The 27,554-nt window shown below is 35.8% G+C and overlaps 1 long non-coding RNA gene across 12 annotated transcripts in view; it reads right to left on the bottom strand.

The window, feature by feature from the left end:
• LOC111557992 overlaps nucleotides 1–27,554 on the bottom strand; it is a 474,951-nt gene that overhangs the window by 176,977 nt on the left and 270,420 nt on the right. For all 12 annotated transcript variants that reach the window (XR_006590782.1, XR_006590783.1, XR_006590776.1 and 9 more), the window contains one exon: nucleotides 9,000–9,233. This is a non-coding gene — a long non-coding RNA (uncharacterized LOC111557992). The remainder of the gene's footprint in view (nucleotides 1–8,999; nucleotides 9,234–27,554) is intronic.

Raw genomic sequence — 27,554 nt, 5'->3', positions numbered from 1 at the left:
CTAGTACTATGTTGAAGAGCAGTAGCATCCTTGTCTTGTCCTGGGTCTTAGAAAAATAGCTTTCCCCCCATTGATTATGATGCTAGTTGGTGAGTTTTCATATACGGACTTTATTGTATTGAGGTATGTTGATGTTGAATTTTGTCAAATGCTTTTTCTGCATCTATTGAGATGAGCATGTGGTTTTTGTCTTTCATTCTGTTAATGTGGTGTATCACATTGAGTGCTTTCCATATTTTGATCTATCCTTGCATCTGAGGGATAAATATCACTTGGTTGTGGTATATGATCCTTCTAATGTGCTGGAGGATTCAGTTTGCTAATATTTTGTTTAGGATTTTTGCATCTATGTTCATCAGAAATACTAGCCTGTAGTTCTCTTTTCTTGTATTGTCTTTGGCTATGGAATTAGGGTGATGCTGGTTTCATAAAACAAGTTTGGGAGTATTCTCTCTTATTCTGTTTTTTTTTTTTGAAGAGTTTAAGAAGGGTTGGTATTAGTTTTGAAGAGTATAAAAAGGGTTGGTAGTAGTTGGTAAAGTACTACTCTGAATATTTGTAGAATTCACCCATGAAAAAATCTGGTTCTGGGCTTTTCTTTGTTAAAAAGTTTTTGATTACTGGGGCGCCTGGGTGGCGCAGTCGGTTAAGCGTCCGACTTCAGCCAGGTCACGATCTCGCGGTCCGTGAGTTCGAGCCCGGCGTCGGGCTCTGGGCTGATGGCTCAGAGCCTGGAGCCTGTTTCCGATTCTGTGTCTCCCTCTCTCTCTGCCCCTCCCCCATTCATGCTCTGTCTCTCTCTGTCCCAAAAATAAATAAACGTTGAAAAAAAAAATTAAAAAAAAAAAAAGTTTTTGATTACTGATTCAAACTCCTTATTTGTTATCGGTCTCTCTAGGGCTTCTATTTCTTCATGATTCATTCTTGGTAGATTGTATGTCTCTAGGAATTTATCCATCTCTTCTAGGTTATCCAATATGATGGTATGTAATTATTTATATTAGTCCCTTACATAATCCTTTTTATTTCTGTGCCATCTATTGTAATGTTTCCTTTTTCATTTCTCATGTTATTTATGTGAGTCTTTTTTCTTTTCCAGTGTAGCTAAGATTATGTCAATTTTGCCTTTTCGAAAATACAACTCTTAGTTTTATCAATTTTATCTATTGTTTTTCTATTATTTATTTCATTTATTTCCACTCTAATGTTTACTGTTTCCTTCCTTCTTCTAATTTTGGGTTTAGTTTGCCCCCTTTTATCTCCTAGTTCCTTCAGTTGTAAAGTTATGTTGTTTAATTGAGGTCCTACTTTTTTTTAAATGTAGGCATTGGTTGCTATAAACTTCTCTTAGTACTCCTTTTCCTGCATCCCATAAATTTTGCTAAGTTGTGTTTTTGTTGGTCTCAAAGCATTTTTTTTAAAGATGGATGTTCTTTTTTTTAAATGTTTATTTATTTTTGAGAGAGAGATACAGTGTGAGCGGAGGAGGGGAAGAAAGAGAGGGAGAGGATCCAGGCTCTGAGCTGATGGCACAGAGCCTGACGTGGGGCTTAAACTCACAAACTGTGAGATCATGATCTGAGCCGAAGTCAGATGCTTAACCAACTGAGCCACCCAGGTGCCCCTGTCGCAAACTATTTTTCAAATTCCTTTTTTACTTCCTCTTTAGCCAATGGTTGTTCCAGAGTATGTTGTTTAGTTAACATGCTTGTGAATTTTCCTGTTTATGTTATTCATTTTTTTAAAAAATTTAATGTTTTATTTACTTTTGAGAGATAGAAAATGAGCGGGGGAGGGGCAGAGAGAGAGGGAGACACAGAATTCCAAGAAGCAGGCTACAGCCTGATGTGGGCCTCGAACCCACCCACTGACGGTGAGATCATGACCTCAGCTGAAGTTGGACGCTTAACCAACTGAGCCACACAGGCATTCCCCCTTTCTTTTATTGATTCCTAGTTTCATTCCACTGTAATCTGAGAAGATACTTAGTATGATTTCAATCTTTTAAAATTTGTTAAGACTTGTTTTGTGACGTAACATGTGATCTATTTGTTGTTGTTGGGTGGGATGTTGTATACATGCCTGTTAGGTCCATTTGGCTTATGATATTGCTTAAATTAGCTCTTTCCTAGTTGATTTTTCTGCCTGCATATTCTATTCATTATCAAAAGTGGGGTACTGACATCTCCTACTATTATGTATTGCTGTCAGTTTCTCCACTCAGATATGTCAATATTTGTTTTATATATTTAGGTACTCTGATTTTGGGTGCATATATATTTATAATGGTTATATATTTCTGTTGAATTGACTCTTTCATCATTATATAATGACTTTCTTTGTCTCTAGTGATAGTTGTTTAAAGTCTATTTTGTATGATACAAGTATAGCCATACTTATTTTCTTTTGGTTATCACTTGCATGGTACATCTTTTTCCATCGCTTCTCTTTCAGATTATGTATGTCTTTATATTATTTTTTAAGTTTATTTGTTTATTTTGAGAGGGATTGAGAGAGAGAGAAAGAGAGAGAGAACACACATGAGCAAGGGAGAGGCCGAGAGAGGGGGAGAGACAGAATCTCAAGCAGGCTATATACTGTCAGGGTAGAGCCTGATACAGGGCTTGAATTCACAAACTGTGAGGTTATGATCTGAGCTGAAATCAAGAGTCAGACACTTAAATGACTGAGCCACCCAGGGCCCCCTGTGTGTCTTTATATTTAAAGTGAATCTATTGTAAATAGCATATTATTGGATCTTATTTTCTTTTAATCTATTCACCCACTGTATGCCTTTTAATGGGAAGTTTAATCTATTATTTTTAATGTAATTATTAATAGATAAAATGCTTTCTATTGCCATTTTGTTTATTGTTTCCTGTTTGTTTTGCACTCCATGACAAATAGCCAGCCTTCCCATGACAATGTGCATATGACAGCTATAATAGAATTCCCTGTTACCTTTCCCTGAACCTCTTCATTGCAACCCTGGAAAAGCTAAGGTAGCTCACACAATAGGGAAGGGAAACAAGAGCAAGGAGGAACCTTAAAAGGTAAACCATGAGAATACTTCCCCATTGCAAGTTCCCATGGCTTGGTCAGGCCTGAGCTGCAGGGGGGATAGGGGAAGGGTAGAATCTTTAAACTGAATGAGAAACTGAAGTTTGTACTCTGAGTGACCTAGACTTTTAATATGTGAAAATGAAGCATGTTTATTAATATGTGAAATTGACAAAAGGCTATGGGATCTATCTGGGAAACAGCAGGTCATACAGAAGTCTGAAGGGGATTAGTGAGAGGAAAACAAGTTTATTTCTTGATTGCATTTTACTAAGTTCAACATGTTCAATAAACATGTTACACATTTATTGTGATGACTGATACACCTGGCCTCATTTCTAATAGTTATTTTGTGTTTCCATTTACTCTGTTTCTCTCTCTCTCTCTTTTTTTTATCTTAATGCAACATTGATAAGGTTTCCATGCTCTACTTTTTCTATTTTAGGTTTGAAAATTATGAATTATTAATTTATAAATAAGTTTTCTTAAGGCCTAAAATACCAAATTATTAGATGTTTCTCTTCCTCTTGCATTTGACAGATTTTTGTGTACTTTAATTACCTATTAAATAATACAATCCACTATTTTATTATTGTCTATACTTTTGGATTAACCTTTTTAAAACCAAAAAATTTTGAAGCCTTTCTATAATTGGCTGTTAATAATATATTTATCAATTTTTATGCTTGCTATAATTTTGTATATTCCATGTCTCCCTCTGTGTTATCTTTGTTTCTTATATTCTTGTCTATTTTTCAGGTTGTGCAGTGAGCATCTGCAGTTTTGCTTTCCATCTTGAATGTTAGTATAGCTGAGTATAAAATTCTAAATTGATTGTAATTTCTCTCCAACACTATTATATTCTGGCATTTTTTGTTTCTGTTGAGAAGACTTTTCAACATATAAAATGTCGATTACCTTTTTAAGGTAATCTTTTTTTTTGTGGTAGCTTTTAACATTTTTCTTTATCCTTCATGTTCTATAGGTCCATTATGATGTGAGTTGGTATGATTTTACATTTATTTATCCTGCTCACTATTCAAGGTGCATTTTAAATGTGACGGCCACTAACTTTTGAATTCTGGAAATCTGTAGGTTATCATCTTTTCAAATAAAGTTTTTCCCCCCTTTTTCCTTCTATTCATTTCCAGTGGATCTACTTTTATTCTTTTTATTAATTTTTTTAATGTTTATTTATTTTGGTGGGGGCAGAGAGAGAGAGAGGGAGACAGAAGATCTGAAGTGGGCTCTGCACTGACAGCAGAGGGCCTGATGTGGGGCTCAAACTCAAGAATGGTGAGATCATGACCTGAGCTCAAGTTGGACACTTAACTGACTGAACCACCCAGGAGCCTCCCTGTGGATCTATTTTTAGACCTGGCGTGCAGCCTCTCAATATATCTTCTCTATATTAACTGCTTTTACTTATATATTATTTCTTTGTGCTTTTGTCAATTTCTCACCACTGCCCTCCACATACTGATTATTTTGTTGTTCTGTATAATCTAGATTTTAGTCCTATTGAATTTTTTACATTTCTACCTATAGCTATTAATATGTTATTATAGTTCTGATGCAGAATAGACTTTTAAAAGATAATCATTCTAGGGTTATTATTCCAAGTTTCAGGAGAAATGCACACTCCAGGATACATGGATAGAGATTATTTCTTAGAATGTACCAATTATATTACAAGATGCATATATTTTGTCTTACCTAATAAAGCCTGCTATTGTTTTTTCTTATGATACATTATAAGAATAATGTACTTATAATGCTAATAACTTTGGTTATTCTTTTTCTTTAATGGTCTGAGTTCTTAGCTCTCTAAGATGATGAGGTATTTTGTGATTATTTAAAAAGAACAGTGACAAAACAATTGCATTTTCAAAATAATATATGCAAGAAGGTTTGAAGTCAGTTTTCATAATTCAATACATTAAAGAGAGCTGGATAATGAGCACATTTTAAACATTTCAAATGCAAATAAAAGACAGCTAAATAGACACTCTGCTGAATTTCTCCAGACAAAAGGCCTCAGAACCCACCCAAAGCATGTAATCCTTTTGTCTAAAAGGAAAAATCTACCGGAAATCATAAGAGATTAGAAACAGAACCTTTAATGGAGACTATCTGGCATTGCAATATGGTAGTATGGAAGTTATAATGGTAAACTTCAAGCATGTTTAAGTTAATGGATATTCCATGTCAGGTGATTAAATGAGGGTGGTTTGAAATAGGATAGCTTACGATGTATTAATTATTTTTCATCTGAACTGATTAGCTATGAAAATGTTTTCCTTTACTCTGAGGAGTATACAAAATTTATTAAAGAAAACAAAAAGCTAATGCCTAATAAACCTAATTATAAAGCATCTGTACTATCTCTTCAAATATAATATTCCACAATAGTCATATAGAAATTATAAAATGAGTAATAAGAAAACGTCTGTTTCCTACAGACCATCAGAAACTTGCTCAATCTTTAGCATTTGACATGATTGATCAGCCATTCCTTTCAATAAAGATCTCATATTTTGAATCCTGTTTCTATTCCTTTCTTCTTGCCCCTCAGAGTTTTTAACCCTCAGGTCTACTCGATTTGCCGTTTCTCTCACATTTTCATTCAAAGTATTAACCTGTTCTCGGCATATCAAATATTGTTTCTTTCTGGTAATCAAAGTCTACATCTACAGTTCTGATACCATTCTAAAACGTCCATTGTGTATTTCCAACTGCCTATTAAACAGTCGTATTTGGCTATTCAGTGAGAACTTCTGTACAACATGTTTAAAATTTATTCCAAAGAATGTTTATGGAAGACTTAACTACGTCCAGACCACTGTCCTGGGTGTTGGGCCTATAAAAATCATGAGGCATAAGGAATTAGAATTAAACAGGAAGAAAGACCCATAAACAAAAGTTACAGATACAATGTGATGAAGGCTGGGAACAGAGAAATGTGCACAATATGTTCTGGGTGCCAAGTGAAGCTGGCTGATCCCCTAAAATCCTCCCTCTCCTCCTTCTACCCATTCAACCTCCAAACACTATAGTCATTTTTCACTCACTTTTCCTATATTCCATATTACTAAATTAGTTACCAAATGCCATTTGTGATTCTTTCTTCCAAAAATCTCATAGAAATCTTGCTGTTTTTTGTCCTTCACTCCTTGCTATCCCCATTGTCACTGTGCTGGTCCAGTCTCTCTCAATTTCACATGGATTGTTTTCATATCCCATTAACTAGACTCCCTGTTTAAATCTGTCATAATGTTAGGTTATTATCAGTGTTGGCCACAGAATTAGATCAATACCTAACATCAAAAACACCTAGAATTACCACTTTGGTGTCAACATCACTTGTAACAATTGAATTATACTAGTCAATATTAATAACTGCAGATGAAGTCAACAAACAATTGCAAACATTGTTCAAATGTCTCTCCCAATCTTCTCAGTATTGAGATGAACTTTCATCATTTCATTGTCTTGCTTAGTGAGCGCAGGTCTGCCACCTAATAGCTGTAAACTTACCCAAGCTGTTTAACTTTTCTGGGCCACTTTTCCTCATCTGTACAATAGATTATTTCCCCAAGTTATGATTTTTTTAAAAATACATGTAAGTATGAAAAACAGTGCTTAGGACAGAGTAAATGTAGTTGCTCTAATAATTCTTATTATTGTCCATTCTGTCCAACTCTTATGACATTATGCCTCTTAATAAATTTATAACACTTTTATGTTATAGTTTTTCATATATTTTCTCCATCCTATTAAACCATATGCACCATGAAGGCAGGGATTGAATCTTATTTGTCTTCAAGCATGACTTGCGAACCAATTTTTCCTTGGCCTATGATTTGTCACCCAATAGGATTTGACAGATTCCTGTTTGATTCACAGTTGATGGGGACAAAAAGCACCAGAGCTCAATTAAAATGATACTTGAAAGATACCTGATATCACTAAAATCTATGGAATTATGTATTAAATGGTCCCCAAAGAATCACCTATTTCAAAAATTAAAAATTATTACAAAGAGCTTAATACATCATGTTATACTATATATCATGTACCATAAAAATGTCAAAAGTAGCTTTATTTTACATTACTATATTTCTTGATGGTGATCTATCTAGACAAGTAAGGCTTGCTGAATTTGAACATGGATAATAAAGCTCACACTCTAAGAAAATGTTTAAAATATGAAATAGAACAAGGGATTGTGGTAGAGAACTCCTTGGGAGAATGCAGTTAAGGGATCTTTGAATCTCAACAGTTTGCAATTCCTTTCACAGCACATAAATGATTTAACAGTAACACAGAGTGGCCAGAGTAAATTATTTCCATTTCTATCACTGCACAACCTATAATAAGTAACCAGATAAGATGCTGAATGATTATATTGTTATGATGTATGCTGAACTGATCTGAGTTTTTTTTTCTTTTTTTGTTTTGTTTTGATTTCTGATGCATTGGATCCTTGCCAAATCATTAAACAAGTCACATTCAGCTGAAGCTGGCTTGAACAGCTTCAACGTAACTTGCAAAGGCCAGTTCATCAAAACCCTTAGGATCACACAAACAAGAGAAAAATACCAAGGGGCCTCTCCTATTTGTCTTTCTGGCTATCTGTGTTCCATGGGAAGGAAAGAAAATAACATGAACAGGATTTAAATGCTCTGTTTTGACAGGTTATTAAGATTCCAACCACAACCTGTCTGCTCCCCTCTGATCAAGCCAAGTCCAGAAACATAGCAGAGTATCTCTAAAGCAGCTACACATACATATAAAACAAAAAATGCTAGAAAAGAAGGAAGAATGGAAAAATCCGGCAAACATGAATACTCTGGCAGAGTTGTGGGTGGTTTAAAATCAAGATGCATGCTAGCATGGAAGAGTATATCAGTGTAGTTGAGTGGTGCAAAATTTTCTGCACAGAATTTAGTTACTCTGTGGTGGCTCAAGTGCTGTCAATCTCATCTTGTTCTATTATGTAATCAATAGTTCCAACCAAGACCTCCATGGGAGGCCAGGTTCTTATCCTCTGAAATGAGAGCCCACCCTCGGTATGAGATTTCCTACCATGGCGGCCAGCTCTGATATAGGCAGTGGGGCACCAACTCTGATTTCTCTAAGTCCCTTGATAAATATTCTTTTAATGACACAAATTTCACTGTGGTGAGCACAGACTTGGGTCCTTGTCTTATACTTTTCTCTCGAAGGCTGAATTGTAATAAAAGATGGGGGTTTCCATAGTGAGGGACATTGGGGAATCCAGGCTGGATATAAGACTAAGGAAATTCTGAGAATTATAGGAGTAGAACACTCTGAAACTACATAGAATGAGTTATGTCATAAATGACTATCTTTAGTATAGAGCAAGGATTGGTCAGACTTCAGCCTATGGGCCATTTCTGGCTTTCTGTCAGTTTTTGTAAAATAAAGTTTTATTGGGACATGGCCATGCCCACCCATTCATTTACATATTGTCTATGTAATGCTGTGTTTTGACCTAAACTGTCAGAAGTGAGTAGTGGCAACAGAGAATGTATGGGGTTCAAGCTTAAAATATTGACTGTCTAAACTTTACAGAAAATAATTTGCTGACGCTAATATAAGTAACTGAGCAAAATCACCTAGGCTCAGTTCTTTGTAAACTGTGTTTATTTTGATGGGAAATAACATGCATATAAGATGAAAATCAGACAGGCCTGAGAGAACAGGTCATAGCAACAATACCCTCCAGGAAGGCATGTATTGGTGTATCTGTTATGAGAGGCAGTATATATGGTGCTATGAGAGGCACTACAATATCAACTTGAACTGGGGTTTGACCCATAGTCCTGCCATTTAGTGGGCCTAACGAACCAAGTCTCACAAGTTTATTATCAGGATTAAATGTTATGGCTTATGTGACAACACTTAGTACTCACAAAACTGTTGTGTTTTTTCCTTCCAGTCTTCCTGTCTTCACAGTTGCTGGCACAGATCATCAGCACCTGACCTTGACACATTTTGAGTAAGGAGGGACACCTGTCTGGAACTGCATCCTGACTCTGGCGCTTTTCCTTTGGGTGACGCAGAGCTTCCAAATCCTTCAGGATTGTCATTGTCAACACCTATGATAGTCATCCATGGCTTTAAAATCTTTGCCTCCTTTCTAGAACCTAGAAAGCATGAATAAGATGCATCATATGCAAAAGGGAAGCAGGAATTATTTGCCCATAATTAAGTACAGGTTAAAAGATCCATTCAGCACTCATGATGATAGGTTACTATCAGTGTCAGTCACATGATTATATCAACACCTAACAGTAACAACACCTCAATTACTACTTTGGTGTCAACATCACTCATAATAACTTAATTATACTTGTTAATCATTGCAAATGAAGTCAACAATTTCAGACATTGTCCAAAGTAACCTGATACAAATTCACGAAATTATTTGTTTGTTGAAAATATAAAAATACATTTCCTGTTGAAAGCACTGTTTAATATCTTAGTGCTATATTATTATTAAAAATGATAATAGTTAATATTCATCAAGCCCTTACTGAGTGTCAAGCAGAGTAATAGATTGCACAAATATCTTAATCTTCACAACCTTATAAGAAAGGTAAAATCATTATTTCCCTATTATAAGAAACTAACACTTAGAAAAGTTAAAATCACAACCAGAATACAGAAATTGGCAATAGCATTTCATTGACAAATTCCATAATTTTTAAGTCACAAAAAGATGTTTAAAAAATATTTGTTGTAACAGAAGAAAGTCCTGGGCAGGTCAAGTTAGACAAAACCTGTTGTTCTATGGTTGTGTATCTCCTCACTACATTTTTGTGTGCTGAGCCCTTGTACATCTTTGATCTTGAGTTAATCTGATCACATATCACTTCCATGATCAGGTATCACTAGTCAATTGCTTTTTCAGATTCAATGTGATTTTGACTATTTAAATTTTGTTATCAACATTTTTTAAAGTTTATTTCTTTTGAGAGAGAGAGAGAGAGAGAGAGAGAGAGAGAGAGAGAGAGAGAGAGAGAATGAGTGAGGGAGGGGCAGAGAGAGATGGGGACAGAGGATCCGAAGCAGGCTCTTGCTGACAATAGCGAGCTGGATGTGGGGCTTGATACTCATGAGCCATGAGATCATGACCTGAGCTGAAGTGAGATGCTTAATTGACTGAGCCACCCAGGTGCCCCTGTTCTTATCAACATTTTTAAGTAGATTTTTTTTGAAAGTCAAAATATTCTATAAATAGAAAACAGCAGCCCCCACCCTGTTCCATCTCTCCTTAATCTAAGTTGCACTCTTCAGAGTTAACTACTTTCAAATTTTAGCTGTTTTCTGTGGTATTTCTATCTGTAGTTCCAAATAAGATACATTGATATTTGCAACATCTTGATGTTTTTCTGGCTTAGGCATAGCATCCTGAATTTGTAAAGTTGGGAAATGAGGATTTAGCTCTCTTACTCTTCTCCTACATGCTGTGTATGCACACAGACTCACACTACATTCCTTCACCCAATCCTCCCAAAATGGCTATACAACAATTTCTTATTAAAACATTATTCAGTGATACCTTATTATGACTATGGAATATTTATTCATAGCCGAGTCATATAGTATACTATGATTATATTTCTAAAACTTCTTGCTTTCTCTGAAGTCCATAATCACAGGATTTTTTTCTCTGCTTAGTTTCAATAATGTTCTGCTCTCAAACTTGGACAGAGCTGTAATTTTCCTCTAAAATAGGTCAAATATGTCAACTCACAATCTGTTCCATTTGTTTTGGAACCCTCTGACCTTCTTGCTCCAATCTGGATTAATTGCCTCAAAGCTGTCAGTCATCTTGAGAATTCTAGTGGATCAGGTTTAATTCAAGCCTCTGTATTTTTACTTGCTTTTGTCTATAGATTTCTGGGAAAAGTGTTTTAAAAATCTCCCACTCTGATAAAAGATTTGTTAATTTCTTTTATTTTTAACTTTTAAAATGTATTTGAGGGAGAGAGAGAGAGGGTCCCCACATGCATTGGGGGAGGGGCAGAGGGAGAGAATGAATACTAAACAGGTCCATGGCCAGTGAGCAACCTGACTGCATGTCTCAAGCTTAACGACTGTGAGATTGTGACCTGAGCTGAAATCAGGAGTTAGAAGCCCAACTGAGTTAGCCACACAAATGACCCAAGATTTGTCAATTTCTTGTGAACTGAGAAATAAATTACACTTATGGTTGAGTCTGAACACTTTTTTCCTCTTGTATTTCATGTCTTCCTCATTCTTATATTCCTTTCGCTTTGCTGCTGTATGTCCTTGAACAATTATTTTATAGAGGGTTTTGGTTAATAAAATCTCTTTCAACGTCTGAAAAAAGGACCCTATTTTGCCCACTCATGTTAATTTTTGTTTTCTTGGTTACATGATTCTTGCTTCAAAATGATTTTCCTTCACATTGCTTTGTGTATTTTAATTTTGTAACTCTTATGTGAAAACCTGATACAACACACAGATTTCACCATAAAAACTGCAAAATAACCCTATGTATTATAAAAAAGCATCAGAAGTTTTCTTTAAATTGCCAATATTTTCCAATTTGTTTATATAGAACATTAATTATATAACAAGTTAAACTGAAACTAACATATTGGGGGCCATCATCAACAGAAGCTTAAGTAACTCTAAATCACTATGAGAATAAAATTGAAAATTAAATTTACAAAATTTGAGTTACTCTAGAATTTTAAGAATAATACTCATTGTATAAATTGAGATATGTATGTATGAGGTAGAGACTTTGTTCTGTAGGGGGAACCTGAGAAATCATTTTAGAATAGCTCTTTAATTTTACAGATGAGAAAACAAAAGCTCAGACACCTGTTGAGGGTCATGCAACTTATTAGTAATCCAGCTGGGACAAGAACTCCTAGACCACACTGGAATGTTATATAAACTGTCTTTTCCCAACTATTAGCTTTATTCATCCTTCCCCACATCTCCATTCCCCAACACACTGATAAAATTCTCCTCTATTATTATTCTTGTTACAATGAACTTAAAGTTATTTATGTATGTATATTTCTGTCACTAGAGCATGAACTTCTTTTTAAAAAAATTTTTAATGTTTATTTTTGAGAGAGAAAGGCAGAGCGTGAGTGGGGGAGGGACAGAGAGAGAGAGGGAGACACAAAATCTGAAGCAGGTTCCAGGCTCTGAGCTGTCAGTACAGAGCCTGATGCGGGGCTCGAACCCATGAACTGTGAGATCATGACCTGAGCTGAAGTTGGATGCCCTACCGACTGAGCCACCCAGGTGCCCCTGAACTTCTTTTTTAATGTTTATTTTTGAGACACAAAGAGAGACAGAGTGCAAGCGGGGGAGGGGCAGAGAGAGAGGGAGACACAGAATCCGAAGCAGGCTGTCAGCACAGAGCCTGACACAGGGCTCAAACCCAAGGACCAAGAGATGATCATGACCTGAGCCAAAGTTGGATGCTTAACTGACTGAGCCATCCAGGCACCCCTAGATTTTTACTACATTTTACTCCTGAAGTCCAGGACAATGTCTGATTTATCTTTGTAGTTTTGCACATAGTAGGTGATCAATAAATATTCAATATTCTATCACAGTTATTATCTTTATGGTATTGCCAGTTCGGTATGAAGTGGTAGCACTTATACTTGTTATAACTCTAATAATAAAGCAATAGAACTATTTAAGATCTAATCCTCATTTTAGAGATGACTAGATTTAGGAAGCTGAGCCTTAACATCTCTGCCATGTGTTCTGATATATACATTATAGGAGAGATGAGTCTTGAGCAGCTGAGCTTGTCTTATCACCCTAATGGTCTGTGACTCAATACATCATAGACAGGCTTTTCTTAGGGAGGTGAGTTTGACTGACCCCCAGTTCTCCCCAGCATCATCTTAATCTTGTATTCCTCCACATTCAGGCCCTGCAGGTGGTGCATGTTTAAAAGATTTTCACTCACACTGTTTTGCCAGTGTGATAGATTTTATTCACTAGCTGGGATTTTCATGTGTTCCAATAACTTCCTATGGTTTTTCATTGGGCTTGGGTCTCTCTGCTTCTCTCATATTAGTAATGATTCTGGAATAATGGAAAAGGGCTCAGATTCAAGCTTCATAGCAATTTAAATATCACTTTTATCGTTTTCTTCCTCACATTTCTACAACATCCTCTCTACTAATGTTAACACCACAGCTTGAGGCAGGCACAAACCAATTTGCCTTTATGGATTCTTTGACCCCTAAATGTCCTTGCTCTGTTTCTGAGCCCTTCCAACAGAAGTCAGGCCTTAGCCCCATAAGCCTATATCTACTCGTCCTCCACAAAGGCAAGCAAAAACTAAGGCAACCTGTACCTTTTCCCTCATAGCAAAAAGACTGTACAAGTTATAAATGTATACAGATCCTTGTTTTCTTTTAGTAATTCAAGTAGGAAATGTATATATTTTGAAGATGTATAAAGTGGATTTTTTTGTTGAATGACATTATCAAGCTCATGGAATGAACTTGATACAAATTTATTGAAATTACTGTGGTTGACATTATAAAAAACTTGCATTTCTAGTGAGGTCTTTATAGAATCAAAGTTATGTTTTTAACATTGTGTAAATATTAATTTTGTTAAGGGGATGACCAGAAAATAATGCTTATGTTCTACTGAATTCAGAGAAAATAAAAGAGCATTTGGTACTGAATATCTTCCTCTATCTTCTCAGCACAAATGAATGACTAAATCTGTTATATAAAAACATCATAGCAGATGGTCTTTCCCATTAATGACTACATAATGAAATAACAAATGTGAAGAGAAAGACATGAGAGATTGCAGATCAGTTGTGCAGTAAGTCATTTATCTCAGGACCCAGAGGTCAACCAATGGGAAAGATGCCATGAGGGTAAACACTGAATCTCCTCTTCTTTCCCTATTTTGCTGGTCATTTATAATGCCTTGTGTGATCTATTCAAATTATTAAGTCTTCATTTTGAAGCATCCCAGAAAAATAATCCATGATTCACACAGATGAATCTAAAAAGGGTAGTCTCATTTATAACTATATGCAAAAGTTATGATAGTAACAAAAAGAATTTAGCAATGTTTCACAATAATAATATGGCATGACCAAGAAGGATTTATTCCAGGAATAAAAGAGTATTGTGATACTAGAAAATCAACACAATTGATTACATCACCAAATCCGAAAGGAAAAACAAAACTGTGATACCAGTACCTGTTGAGAAGGCATTTAATACAGTTCAGAAGTCCATCCTAATAAGTAATAAGACTCTACTTAACTACAATAAAGGCAATTTTCTAGAAGCCAACAGAAAATGTCAGTCTAAATAACAAAACTCTAAAACATTTCAATTAAAATAAGGAACTATTTAGGAAGATCCACTCATCATAATTCCTATTTTACCACTGCCTTGGAGATTCTAGTTATTGCCATAAATGAGGAAGAGTAAATCATAAAAACAGGCATTGGAAAAGAAGCCACTAAGACAGGTGTGCTGAACCGTTCTACTCTTAACTAGATGACAAAAAGAACTGTTTCTCAGAAGCCCTTCCCTGTGATTTTGTGTAAGAGTTGGTTGAAATTGAAAGTCACCTGAGACTTGGGAGGTAGACATATAGCAGTAACCACTATCTCTGAAGATCTTTGATTCAGATATGATGAAGGACAGATGCAGGATTGCCTAATGAATTCCAGTTTGTCATATTTTCCCCTAGGCCACATCCAATTCTACTTCCTGACTGGTAGACCTCCTGACCAAAAGTAGCCCCAGGCCCTCCACCAGATGCTTGACTGAAGACCTCATACGTGGGAACTGCACAGAGGTGCTGGTTTTCCAGAAACGTTTCTGCCAGTTTCCTTTAATGTTCCCTCTCTTGCACCTGGATGTCTCCAGCTTTTCAGATTTTCATGAAAACACTTTTAAGAAGGTTGGGTAGTAACTTTTCTTTGATCTTTCAACTTCCCTTTTTGGTCTTTACTTCCTAACAGCTCCTACAATTATGTAAGGCCTTGTTCCTATAATTAAACCTCATTTCATGACACCTTTTGCTTTACTTCTTTGACTAAATTCTGACTGACAGAATTAATAATCTGTTAAGGGTCTGGATACAGATAAATGCTAAAAATAAATGTGTTTTAGCAATATGGACCTAGAAATAAAAATGGAAAAATGAGTATTTTTTCACAACAGTGACAAAAACTATAAAATAACTTGGAATAAAAATCACAGAAGTACAGCATTATATGAAGAAAACTAGAAAATCTTATTGAATGACATAGATCAAGATGCAAGCAATTAGAAAGGCCTTTCATGATCTTGGGTGGGAAACCAAAGACGACAAAATGGTAATTCTCTCAAATTAATCTAAATTAATCTAATTAGGATCCTAACAGAATTTAACAAAAATGGTTATTATTATTTGAAAATTCATATGTAAGAATAAATACCCTACAATAACCTAGAAAGATATTAAAAAGAAGTGTATGTGGTAGGGGGCCCTTTACTATATACGAGAACATATTATACAGCTTTTGCAATTAAATCAGTATGGTCTCCGCATGAGAATAGATCAGTTGACAAAAGAGAAGATCAGAAATAGATCATAATATATATAAGAATTTAACATGAAAAATCTGTAACTCAGTTTGGTGGGGTACACTATACTTAAGCAATGGTGTTTACACTAGTTCATATATTGATCTATGAGTACTGAAAGTTTCAGAAGGATACAAAATGTTAATACAAGTTGTCTATAGGGTGGATGTGGGACAAAAGGCAGGAGTTGGGGAGAAGAAAGTGACAAAAAGAAAACAAATCACTAAGCAAACTTAGAACATATGATTTATACCATGCATATATAATTATATTTTAGTGTGACTGTGTGCAAATATATATGGAAAATGGATAAGAGAGAGAGAGAGAGAGAGAGAGAGAGAGAGAGAGAGAGAGAGAGAGATACTGACTTGTAAGAATTTGTATGGTGTATCAGTGAAGGAAGCAAGTTGAAGATTAACATGTATAACTTCATTCTGTTTAGAAAAAAACAAATAGATGCCCTGTATTAATCAGGGTTTAGTAAGAGGAGGAGAACTTCTGGGAGTCATACAGAATAAGGAATTTATCACAGATATTTGACTATAATTTGATGCAAGGTCAAAGTGGGAGCTGGTGAAACACTTTATATATGGCTGTTGCTTCTGTGTCCAGTGTTGGGGGCCTGAAGTCTTCATGGCAGGCAGTTGGAAAGGAAAGGTGAACATGAGGTGGCATGCAATTCCAAAGGTAAACTGGAGTCTAAGAAGACAAGCTGGAACCCAAGTGGCCCTCTCATTTCCTCCAAACATACAACCTTGATGATGTGGGTGACTCTTGCTGAAGAAGCTGATGCCCTTGGCAATGTTGTGGAAAAGGCAGCTGACTCAGGAATAGAACCTGAAGGAGGAGATCCTGTGGAAGCTGGAGAATGTCTGGCACAGCTGCCACCTGACACCAACAAGGTGAACCGGCAGACTCATACAAGTGTGTACAGGCTGGTGTAACACCTGATCCTGCAGCAATCTTCTCCATCTAATTGTTCCTGCTGCTTCAATTTTGCTTTCCAAATACCATGCAAATTTCTCTGTGGCCACTCTCAGCCTACAACCATACAAGGAAGGGATTTCTAGGGAAAGGAATCCTGGTAAATGTAGTCATTGAAAACACACACACACACCACCGCCACCACCACCACCCCAGCCCTATGTTGGTATAAGTAAGGAGAAAGGCATGGGAATATACACCCCAGCCTTCTTAATCCTAGTTCCCTTGGGGAGATGGTAGTGGAGGGATGTGGCCAGAGGTGAAATAAAACATGCTATATTTTTGCAACACAATGCCATGCAGCTGCTGTAAAGAACAAGGTGGGTCTGTGTGCACCCATAGGGAAAGATATGCCAATGTTATGATGCTGAGTAGAAAAAAGCAAGACACCAGAAAATATCTAAAATATAATCTTATTTATGTGAAAATAGCCCAGTAAGTTTGGGGATATAGATATAGATCACTTACTAGCTGTGTGACCTGTGAGCAAGGTATTTAATATGTATACACCTTATTTTCCTTATTTGTAAAATGGACATAGTAATAGTAGTGATAATATCTGGATTGTAGACTTATCATGAAGATTAAATGAGAGCCATAAAGCGCCTAAAATAGTGCTCGGCAAATAGGAAGTGCTGAATAATATTAGTCGTGGTCTTTATCGTTATTTTGTTGTTATTGCTCTCATTATTAATATATCTGAATGCAAATCACTTTCCTCGTTCTCATACCCTATCAACTCATTCTATCCTGTCAAATCAAGGAGAAAAGGAAGAAGAGAAGAGGATCTGATTTAAATAGAGCTGCCCCAGAAGGTTGTCACTGGCCCATGGGTCAGTGAGTTGTAACCCTGGGTAGTCATTAAAAGGATGTCGATGGAGAGAAGACACAAGGTCAAGCAATGCTTATCCAGAAAAACGCCTGGGATTGACACAGGCAGCTCTGGCTGTGTGAGTGAGTGTGCACGCACACATGCGTGTGTGAATATTCTCATGTTGTTAACATAAACATGCTTGGGTATACATTGGAAGGAACCAATACAACAACTGTAAATGAATGCCCTAAAAAAACTTTTTAAATACCGCAAAGGTGAGGTCAGAACTCTATATAACCTTACGGTTTCTGATCTACACATGGGAGTTAAAAGAAGGGACTGCCAGTATACTCATTTACACACCCTGAGCCCTGCAATTTATTTCACCACATTTGATGTTAGCGGGGAAGCATTTATTTATTTAAAATTACTCAGAATACAGCACAAAGAGCTATTCTTTGGTATGAAATGCGTCTAAACTGTAATAAAATCCCCTTCCTGCACTTTTGACACATTGTGACCACAGTAAAGGCAACATGAGGTTTCTTTTGTTTCTAGATGCTGCTGGAATAAATGTAACAATGGGGCATGAACAGGTTCTCAACCATTTCCACCACCCCCCCCCTACTGGGGCACACGTGGCTGACTAATGTTCCCCACACAGTGCTTTTCTAAATGCAATTCCCAGTACACTGGCCATTACTTCATCTCATTCACTGCCACCCAAGAGAGCATTTCAAGATACAAATGAGTGGGACTGACATTGGAAGAGGATAACCTTGAAGATGTTCTATTTTTAAATTAAAAATGTAATACATGAATATATTCTTATTATAAAAGACTAAAATAATATGGAAATAGATACAATATATTCCTGTACCTGCTCTCTCACATCCATACTCCTCCTCTCCACAGACAGAAGTTAATAAATTATTAAGTTTGGTACATATCCTTTACATATTAAATTTGCATTTGTACACAGTTATATGTGTGCATGTGTTTATCTGTATCGATAACCTGCATTCACAGTGGGTTATTTTTCCATAAATAAGATTATATTTTAGATATTTCTCAGTGATTTGCTTTTTTCCACTTAACATCATATTGTGTTGCATACACATACCATATTTTATATAACCTCTCCCCAGTTGGTGGATATTTATGTTATTTCATTTTATTATTAAAAACGATGTTGGACTGAGCATACTTGCTCATCCTAGTATATGCTTCTTTGTGCACAAATGTATTCATTAAGAACCTAGAAGCAGAATTGCTGGGTCAGAGAATAACTGCATTTTATGTTAGCATTCAATTAAACGCAAAATGTCCTAGAAATCTGTACCACTTTCTCCAGTGGCATATTTTGTCATTCATTCAAAAAAGGCTTAACGCAGTGGCTTCTTACTTCCCTCCTTCTTTCTCTCTCTTATCTAACATGTGGAGGAAAAGAAAGCAGACCAAGAGGTATCAGGAATGACAGGTCAGGCACAGGTTACATATTTAAATGAGGTGATACTTGTAGCTTGCTATAAATAGGTAATCTCTGAGAAAAGCTGATGGAAGCATTGGAACAAGCCACCCAGACATCTGAGAGAGGAGGATCTGAAGTAGAGGGAAGTGAAAGTATCTGAGGTGGACAGATAGATGGATAGATAACTGGTGTGTAGTAGGAAAAGCAAGAAGGCCGGTGTGGCAGGATTGAAGTGAGCAGGGGGAAAGTAGGAGAGAGGTAACGGGTATATGAGAGTGTCCATCTCCTCAAGCTATTTCTGATACGAAGAATTATTCATTTTTAAAGTGTTGGCAAATCCACTGACAAATCCACTCCCTTTTTTCAAGTTGTATTCTGCTTGATTACTAATGAGATGAATATTTTCATAGAAGTCTTGACCATTTTAGTTATCATTCTACATTTGTCTTTTCATTCCTTTTTCTCATTTTTGATTTTTCTTACTGATTTTTAGAATCTATTTGTTCTGGTTATTAATCCTTTTTCGCTTATATGTTGCCAGTATTTTCTCCCAGTTTGTCTCAATTTTTATGAAATCCCACTTGTACATTTTATTTATGACTCCAGAGTATGATTTTTAGCTTAAAAGATAGAGAAATATTTTCCTATATTTTCTTCCGATAGTTTAATCTTTAAAGCTCATTTATTTTTTAGAGAGAGAGAGAGCAAGTGAGTGAGCAGGGGAAGGGCAGAGAGAGGGAGCCCCAATGTGGGGCTCAAACTCACAAACCATGAAATCATGACCTGAGCTGAAATCAAGAGTTGGATGCCCAACCAACTGAGGCACCCAGGTGCCCCTATTATGCTTAATCCTTAATCCACTTGAGACTTATATCTGTGAATGTCACAGTGAAGGCATAATCATATAATATATGCATATGTTATTTTTTACTTCCTTTTCTAGCTTGAAATATAACATTAATATATTAAAATTTCACATATATTAATGTTTCTGTACCCTCTCTTCTATTATATCCTATTTCCCTGTTGATACCACACTGTTTCAATTATTTAAGCTTTATAAGGTATTTAGATATCTGATATGGGTCGCTTGTCTTCACTGTCTTTTTAAAATATTCCTGAAGATTCTATTATAAATGAATCTGAGAATTAGCTTATCTAGGTCTATTTTATTGGGATATTATTTAATTTTATAGATTAATTCAGGGAGAATTAATATCTGTAAAATATTGAGTGTTTTCATCTAGAAAATAGTATCTTTTCATTTACTTAGATTTCCTTTCATAATTTTCAGTAAATTTTTACAGTTTTGGTCCATATAGGTCTTGCATCTTTTTGTTAGGTTTGTTCCTAGACAATTTGTGCTTTGTGTTGTTTTTTATAAATGTGTTGTATTAAATTTTATTCTTTACTATCTTGATTTAACTTTATAAGATACATTCCAGGGGAAAAATACCAGAAAACCCTGTAGCAAATAAAGATACAAGGGTACTTTTACTTTGATTGCAGTCATTTAATAATCAATTGCTAGGGATAGAGGATCTGAATTGATTCCATCATCAGAAAAATCTCTGGGATATGACAAATCAAAGAGTTTACCTTTAGCCTTTGCTTTGGGACATTTATTTACACAGGGAGGAGGCAATTAGGCCAAGCCCTAAGGCTCATACATGTTTAGTCATCCTGGAATCTGAAAACAAAGCAACCACAGCTGGAATTTCTCCTCCTTCTTTCTATATTCACCCCTGCTGTGAATTTGGACTTCCTTTTGTTTCAAGTCTTTATTTTATACAACTAAAAACTTTTAAATCATGCAATATTTTATGCACATAAATTAATATGACCTTAATTTAACAGCTGAGTCATTTAATATGACCCAAGATTAGTAGCTCTTAACTGCTTGCCATATTTGATTTGGAACTATTGTGCTTTTTTAAAAATTAGTTTGAAGAAAATATTACAAATACACCTGAAAACACCACCCCCTTCCTTCTCATTCACTCTGATATTGGTGTGTTTCACTCTTAGACACATGTTGAATATTTTTATGGTTTTTCTGTGCACCTCTAAGTTATATTTATTATGTGATTTATTATGTGGGTTCTTAGCATTTACATTGTCGGTATAACATGTGTAGCCTTTTGTAACTTGATATTGTGGGCTTCTGAAATTCATCCTTGTTGACAAGGACAGGTCTCTAAAGTTGCTCATGATACTTTTGTTTCTATCCCATCAGTCAGATTTAGCCAATCTTAGCTACCCCTAAGAGCCGGGAAAACTGAGAAATGTAGTTTTTCGTCCAGGCAATCATGAGCCTTGCCAAAAATCAAGATACTTATTACTTAGGGAAAAGAGGGGAACTGGCAGTAGTGTATAGCTAGCCATCTCTGCCAAACACTATAAATTATAATATTTATTGTAGATTTCTGATGTATACTTTAATTAGATTAAGGTATTTGTTTTTTTCTCAGATTACTAAAGGATTTAACATTGCTTTTAATTAGAAATGAGTGTTAAAATGTTCTTTGGCATCTTTTAAGATGATTATAGGAGTTTTCTACTTTCATCTGATAATATATTAAATTATAGGTTTTCTATTGTTCAACTGTCCTTGCATTCCAGAAATAAGTTTAAACAATCAATAACGTGAATCTTTTGTTAGAAATATATTTTCTTTTAAAACAGTACAGTTTGATTTATTTAGGATTTAAACATATGTTTACAGATTAAATTGGCTTATTCTGTCATTTATTATTGGTATGGATTTATAAAGATTATGCTAGCCATATAGAGTTAATGGGGAAGTTTCCCATCTTTTTTATATTCTAGAAAATTTATTTAACCTAGAAATTATCTCTTTAAGTTTTAAAATAATTTCCCCATAATACCATTTCGTATAGGGTATTTTTAAGGACTAGATCTCTGACTATTTTTAAAATTTCTTCTATGATACTTTTCTATCTCTTGTTGAGTCAATTTTTATGATATATATTTTCTAGATAAGTTACTTTTAATTTAATTAAAATTAAAATTTCCAAATTTGTTAGCATTAATTCATATATAGCTTTCTTTTATACTTAAAAAATTTCTTCATCTGTATTTACGTCTCCTCTTTATTTTCTTGATCAGAATTGTTAGAGATTTCACAATTATGTTGGGCTTTTCAAGAACAACTTAGTGGTTTTATTTAGTGGTCCTTTCACTAGGGCTTTGCTTCATTATTTTCTGCTTTAAATGTTCTCTAGCCATATAGGGTTTACTTTTTTTTTTTCCTCTAATTTCTTACATTGTGTATGGAAGTCCTTATAGCAGACATTGTTTATTGGCTATCCATTCCTATCCCCTTAGCTCTTGTCCACTTCCAACTATAGAGGCTGAAATAGCAGGATACACATTTTCCCAGATGTTCTTGGAACTAGGTATGGCCATGTCCTCCTGATGTAAAAGGAAGACTTCTAGGGGGCATATTTGGATTTTTTGTTTGTTTTTACTGCTCAATAAAGCAAAGAAACATACACCAACTCTCTTTTTTCTCCAGTGAGTAGAAGGAAAACGGTGTATGGAGAAGACACACCTGATTTCTTTTTTCTTTTTATAAATGTTTATTCAATTTTGAGAGAGAGAGAGCATGAGCAGGAGAGGTGCAGAGAGAGAGAGGGACAGAGGATCTGAAGTGGGCTCTGTGCTGACAGCAGTGAGCCTGATGTGGGGCTGGAATTCACTAACTGTGAGATCATGACCTGAATTGAAGTTGGACCCTCAACCAGTTGAGCCACTCAGGCACCCCAGACACACCTGATTTCTTAAAAGCACTAGCCAGAAATTGTATATATCTATGCCCTGTCACATACCATTGGACAGAACTTATTCATTTAGTCAGAACTATTTGTAAGGGAAGCTGGGAAACGACTAGCCATGTTGGTAGCTACAACCCTATCACTGTGGAAGCAAAGAACAGATCTGGAAAATAGGTTTTTAGCCTATTACTTGCAACTCTTCCCACATCCAATTATACAACAGTTAAAAATATAAGTTATTACTTGGGAATGCAAGCTGGTGCAGCCACTCTGGAAAACAGTATGGAGGTTCCTCAAAAAACTAAAAATAGAACTACCCTATGACCCAGCAATTGCACTACTAGGCATTTATCCATAGGATACAGGAATGCTGTTTCAAAGGGACACATGCACCCCAATGTTTATAGCAGCACTATCCACAATAGCCAAAGTATGGAAAGAGCCCAAATGTCCATCGGTGGATGAATGGATAAAGAAAATGTGGTATATATATACAATGGAGTATTACTCAGCAATCAAAAAGAATGAAATCTTGCCATTTGCAACTACGTGGTTAGAACTGGAGAGTATTAGGCTAAGTGAAATTAGTCAGTCAGAGAAAGACAAAAATCATATGACTTCACTCATATGAGGACTTTAAGAGACAAAACAGGTGAACAGAAGGGAAGGGAAACAAAAATAATATAAAAACAGGGAGGGGGACAAAACAGAAGAGACTCATAAATACAGAGAACAAACTGAGGGTTATTGGAGGGGTTGTGGGAGGGGGGATGGGCTAAATGGGTGAGGGGCACTAAGGAATCTACTCCTGAAATCATTGTTGCACTATATGTTAATTTTGATGTAAATTTAAAAAAATAAAAAATAAAATAAAAAGATATATATAAGTTATTACTCATGAATGCACAAGCTTGGAAGTTGTTCAATAATCCTTATGGGGCCTATATGGAAAAAAGTTGAACTTTGAAGATATTCATCCAAATATTAGGGGATCCAACCAGCACTTTTACCTGACAAAAATACCAAAACTTGAGTGACAAAAATCAGATTCAAGTAAGCAATGACATAAAGCCTGAGCAGTCCATTTGAAGCAATAATATTTCTGTAAGGGAGGAAAGCCTATCCATAATTCTGTAAGGGGGGGATCACACATACACACTAGCATACAACTGACTGGCTTCTCAACTCACTATGAAGTCAGACACAATTCAACTTAAATTAATAGTCACAGGTGGTTTAACTGGCACTGTCATAAAAGCAATTAGCATTGGTTTGTACCGACTAGAACTAGTGGAGTTAATGACAATTGTATACACATGTAGCACTATTCTGCTGTACATTCAAAAATATTAAAAGAATAGAAAAAATGACATTACTTTCTGAGTCATTTTAAAAATTTTTTAAAATACTTTTATATTTTCTTATAGTTTGCTCTTATGAGTTTAAAATTGTTGAATTAAAAAGCCTACAAACTTTACTAATCTTTTTTCTAGCATAGATGCAGGTATCTTTTATAATCTTTTCATTTTAAGTCAGGTTTAAAAAAATAACTTACATTCAATAAGATTCATTCTTTTTTCAGGTGTATAGTTCTATGAATTTTAGCAAATGAGTACAGTTGAATAGCTGCTACCGGAATCAAGGTATCAAATGTTTCCACAACTCTGTCATCTCCCCAAAAGTTTCCTCATATCCCTGTGTAACCCCCAAGTAAAGCATTTTAGAGGTGAACCAAAATTATAGCTGAGGTATCCCAGCTGGTAAGCCAGGTTTTTCAACTGGGAGAATATCATGCAGAAATCAAATGTGAATAAGCCAACTAGCTTATCTTTGTTTTTCTCTCCCACCCCTACCTACCCTGAAATCCCAGTTGTTCTTCTCAAGTGCCCCATTGGTCTAAATGATTTTAGCAGTGCATTGTTCCCTTTGCTTTGCAAATATACTTTAAGAAAAGTTTTGGAGGGATACTACTTTTAATTCAACATGTTAGCATGACTATCTTCATTAAATATTTTCCAAATCCATCAGATGTTCAAAATATGCAATAAATAAAAGAAAGGCATAGTGTTTATTCTCAAGGGGCTTTCAGATTAAGACAGAGAAAAAATATGGACATATTTATAGTTAACAGAATATGGTCTATGATAACCAGTAGGTGCTTAAGCATTTTTTCTTCTCTCTGTTTCTTATTGTTAGCCTGTGGAGAAGGGAAAGGAAGTTGATGAAGTGGAAGGAGTGGCTGTATTCAGCAGAATGAAATAAAGGCTAGAAGATACAGAGGCACCATGAACAGGACAGAACAGAGATTTGGGTAGAGATGGCATTATTAAAAGATGATTGGCATGTTTTGCTTTATATAAAAGAAGCATTGTATTTTGAAGTCCTTGATTTGTAGATGAGAAAACAGGTCCAGACAGGTGCAATGATAGCCTCAAGGTCAACCAGAAGGTTTTCAGCAGAGCCAGGACTAAAACTGTAATTCTGTTCTGATATTCATTTTACTGTTCTACAAGACTTGTCCTAGTTGTTTCCAGGAAACAACTGGCAATTCCTCTCTTAATTCACACTTGCTTTACAAGACCCCTTGCAGCACTCTACTCTAGCTTTACAAAAAAAATATATTAGCCATCACTTGTGGATGACAACCATGGCCTTGAAGGTGCTGCCCTCAGAGTTTTTCTCAGAGAGTCCATCTCCACGTTTCTTTGAAAAACATTTTTGGCAGAGTGCAGGCCTCATTCTTTGCTGGAGGCTCTGATAATGACTCACTGTAGGGCTAGCTTGAAACCTTTACTTTCTTGATATCATTCCTGTGGGTGGGGGGGGAATATTTTCCCAGTTCCAAATAATCAAACTAAACTTTCAACAAAAAGCCAAATACTTGGGAACTTCCTATAAATTTATCTGTGTATGTAGGTTTTCTCCTGTTCTGAAGAGAAATTATATATGCTGCGCAGATCTGAAACTATGACCTTACAAATATAGGATCAAGTATACTATACACAACTCTCAGTAGGTTCTGGTGAAAACTGAGCTTTTTCATTGCTATAGCAGATCACAACTCTACTCCAAATTATAGAGAATGGAGCAAAGTGTCTCACTATCTGGAAAACAGGCAGAGTATATGAGAAAAGAAAACTTACAGTGGAAAAGGTACTGGTGACAGTGTCTTGATGTTACAGTTCTTTGCTGAAATGTAAGTTTTTCAGGTGGTTTGTCTAAAAGAAAATGGGCTACTTGGATATCAAGCTCAAGTCCACAAAGGAAATTCAAATTAGCATCACACCAAACATAGCACTTTCAACATCACCTCTGGGTATTTTCACCACAGTATTCTATGTCCAAAAATATTTTTGAAATATCTATATGCACACAATACTGTGCTATAGGGAACATAAAAAAGAATAACAATACAAGATGGTGCATGATATAGGGACAATTTGGAAACATAAGCTGTTAAGTATTGCAGGAATTTAGAATCAAGAAATAGAACTGTAAAGAACAAGAAGGCTTTATTAAAGAAACTTAAGCCAAGACTTGAAGGACAGAATTTGTACATGTGGAGAAGAAAAAGGAGCAGAGCTACTATTCAGTTGGATGTTCCAGTACAGTGGCACTGGCATCTATTTTGTGTGACTGGAGAATTCATTCTGAATCGTTGCTGTTCCTGCCAAATGGGTTGTTGGATACTGTGAAGATTATCCCAGCAGGCATTTCAGGACACAAATGTGGAAGTGACTATGTGGTCAGGGAGTAGTTCAACTTATTTGGGCCTTCAAAGGCAAAAATTAATGTGAGCAGAAATAGAGATCTGTCTTTAATTGTTGCTGTGTTTCAGTTAAATTTTTGCACACACTTCTTCTAAGGTTATACGACTAATCTCTTAGTCATATTGACATCAGTCTTAAACTTCATTATCATATGGCCATACGTATCAAACCAACAAACACACTCAATGGGTATAGATGATGCTTATTATTCTTTCCCAGAATGAGACCTGTACTGTCACTTATAACACTCAGATCCAATTTCAATTCATTCTACCAATACAAACTTTAAAGCAATCTCATCAAGAAATAGCAGAGCTGGCCAGTCTTCTCTAGCAGGTACTTCTGCTGTTTCACCTTTTGAGGTAAGTAGCCTCAGGGACATGGAACCAATTTTCAGCAGTGATTTGCTACAATATTGAATACACATTCAATACCCTGTAGATAGAAAAGGAGGATCTGATTCATCAACACTTTCCTTTAGGTCAGCAAACACTCAGGGAACAATTAGACTGTTTATAAAGCTTTGGTACCTGGAATAGTGCAAAGCCAATTTTAAAAATATATTGAATATGTGAGCTTTTCCAAATTGTCATCAACTGTTATGACAAGCTATTGTAGAGGACTGAAGGAGCAGCTGATTTCAAAATAGTAAATCAAGTCTTGGTCAAGAGCACTGATGAAAAGAGAACAGGATTCTTGCTGTGTTTATGAGTAGCTCAAGACAGCTTTAATACACATCAATCACAGGTAGGCAGCGTGCTCTGGTCCATGCCCCTGACTCTCAGAGTGACCTTTTGTGAGTCACCAGACGGCTTTCAGGCTCGGTTACTCAGCCGAAAACAAAGCGAAGGAGCAGAAACTTCAATGAAAAACAGGCGCTGCATCACTAATGAGATTTCCTGGGGAAATAAATTCCTCACCTCTACACCCCCCTTCCGTGACACTCCCTCCTCTAGACTGCCACGTCCCACACATTCAAGAGAAGGTGGACAAAGCAAAGTGCTTGAG

This window comes from Felis catus, chromosome E2 (genome assembly GCF_018350175.1).
Source record: "Felis catus isolate Fca126 chromosome E2, F.catus_Fca126_mat1.0, whole genome shotgun sequence".
Lineage (NCBI taxonomy): Eukaryota > Metazoa > Chordata > Mammalia > Carnivora > Felidae > Felis > Felis catus.
The sequence above is the reverse complement of the archived record's forward strand: the minus strand, read 5'-3'. Positions and strand labels throughout refer to the sequence as shown.